Source organism: Pundamilia nyererei, unplaced genomic scaffold (assembly GCF_000239375.1).
Source record: "Pundamilia nyererei isolate P.nyererei 1_Seehausen unplaced genomic scaffold, PunNye1.0 scaffold00105, whole genome shotgun sequence".
NCBI classification, from domain to species: Eukaryota; Metazoa; Chordata; class Actinopteri; order Cichliformes; family Cichlidae; genus Pundamilia; species Pundamilia nyererei.
In genome coordinates, this window is record NW_005187506.1 from 2255906 (window position 1) to 2258256 (window position 2351).

Below are 2351 nucleotides of genomic sequence, written 5' to 3' on the forward strand. Positions count from 1 at the left end.
TCTGGTTCAACCTGACACTCTTCTGCTTGAGTTACAGGCTCTGCATCCCTTTTAGCTGCAGCCCTCGTAACAGCACAAGCTGCAAAGTCAGAAAAACCCTGTTCACACTCATGGGACTCATTCAGAACTCTAGATTTAACAGGTAAAGAATTGTCAGCCCAGACTCGATTTCCAGCCAAATCATTCCCCAAATCACATGTACGCCCTCAAGTGGCAAAGCAGGACGAACACCAAGGCAGATATCATCATCCACAAAACTGCATGACAGCCTGACTTTATGCAATGGAGCACAGATAGTGGTTAAACCCATGCCTTGAACAAGTACACACTCACCAGTACCCTGTGAAAATGGCAACACGGAGGCTAAGATAAAAGAATCCTTCGCTCCTGGACACGCAAAATCTTTACAGGAACTTTATGAACATCACCCGGGAGTGATACAAACCCATCTGACACAAAATCCTCCAACCCCGCATAGCTCTCTGAGTCAGACTTAGTCGAAACTGGCATCTCCCGAGAGACTACTGAAATTTCCTGTGCAGGAATGGTAAGAGCCGCAGGCTTAACCTGTTTGCCTGTACACGCCAACTTGCTTTTCAACAAGGGACATTCTGCTTTCCAGTGTCCATCGCCATGGCAGTAGTTGCATGCTTGACCAAACTTACTGGGCTTCACACCACCAATGGCCTTCGCACGGTCCGATGACATAAACTTAGTTTGACCAAAAGCTCTAGCGGGAGCACCAACTGAAAAACAGTTTCTACCAACCTGCTCCTTATGTGCCAAGATATATTCATCTGCCAATTTAGCAGCGTCAGAAACGGTTGTCACTTCCCCTTCAGCAATGTAAGTGGCAACCTCAGGAGGAACACATCTTTAAACTGCTCCAATACCATCAACTCACATAAATCCTGAAAAGTTGTCACTCTCAGTGCCGAACACCATCTGTTGAAGTGTTTAGTTAAATCCCTCGCAAACTCTATATGCGACTGCTTATCAGACTTCCTCCATGATCTGAAACGTTGACGGTAAGCTTCTGGTACCAACTCATACGCCTTCAGAACTGCATCTTTAACAGTAGCAAAACTCCGACAATCAACTGCACTGAGTGCTGAATAAGCTTCCTGAGCCTTTCCAGTCAAAACAGACTGTAACATAATCACACAGTCAGCTTCTGGCCATCCTCTCAATTCGGCAATGCGTTCAAAAAGGGAGAAAAACACATCTGGCTCTCTTTCATCAAATTTCGGCACCAAGCGCAAATTACGCACAACATCAAAAGTTACAACTCCTTGTGGAGAAGACTCTTTAGCCTCAACACCACCTGATAACTTGCCCGCCTTGATTAGGTCTAGCCGATACTGCTCTAGCTCCAACTTTTCCTTTTCTAAAGAATGCCTTACACGTTCTTTCTCAATCCTCAGGTTGTCTCTTTCCATTTGTAAGAGTAACACCTCCTTTTGCGACAAAGACAAAAAAGACAAAGCAACTTCAGTTGAGACCACAGGCTGATCAACCTCAGCCACTACAGTTTTCATTTTACCTGGCAACACGCCTTTCTTTACTAATGCAGCCTTCAACGCTCCTTTAATCTCATCTTTCAACCGTTTATCTCCAACGTCGACATCGTAATGTTCAGCAAGTTTCAAGAGTTGTTCTTTAGTACAACTATTCAAGAGTTCCTCCGATGGAGACTAAACAAAAACATCAACAGTAGCCATAACAGCAAAGTATTGATTCTCGACATGCAATTGAAAACAGCACTTTCCCACTAACTGCCTAACCAAAATCTACTTAACTAAAGCCTAGTCTTCATGCAGTTACTTACGGTGGGTACTTATGCACTAAAAACCGCCAGAAAGAGAAAGGCAACTGCACAAACAGCGACCCCCTCAATCCTGGGGACGTGCTCCCGAGACAACTGCTCTAACCGTGTTCACCGCAACAGAAATTTCAGTGAATGATTCTCAAGAGAGAAACACTCCTTCAACCTAACAGGGAAAGCACTGATTTTAACTCATGCACATTCAATAATCAACACAGCGCATGCCGTAGCTCACACAAAGTTGACACAAGACAGCACACCAACAGTAGCTCCAGTAAACTTAAGTCTACAGCAAAACAACAGTATTAACATGACTGCCTCCACTTAATCTGCCTAACCAAATGGCCTCCCAAACACAATACACAGCAGACCCAGAATAACAAAGCACCACAAATAACCAAACTGATCAGCAATCAACTCAACAGTTGCTTACAAGGCAAGTCCTAGCCAAGACACAACTAGACAAGCAGCTGCAAACAGACCAGCTCTCAATCAAATGTTAGAAAGCTTACCAAACCAGGATAAT

The 2351-nt window shown here is 44.3% G+C and overlaps 1 protein-coding gene and 1 long non-coding RNA gene across 2 annotated transcripts in view; one reads left to right on the plus strand and one right to left on the minus strand.

Moving 5' to 3' along the window:
- Window positions 1–2351, plus strand: part of LOC102207162 (dedicator of cytokinesis protein 3-like) — a 248678-nt gene that overhangs the window by 186305 nt on the left and 60022 nt on the right. The window lies entirely within an intron of this gene.
- LOC102203274 (uncharacterized) overlaps window positions 1–2351 on the minus strand; it is a 5933-nt gene that overhangs the window by 1032 nt on the left and 2550 nt on the right. The gene's annotated exons all lie outside the window — the stretch shown is intronic.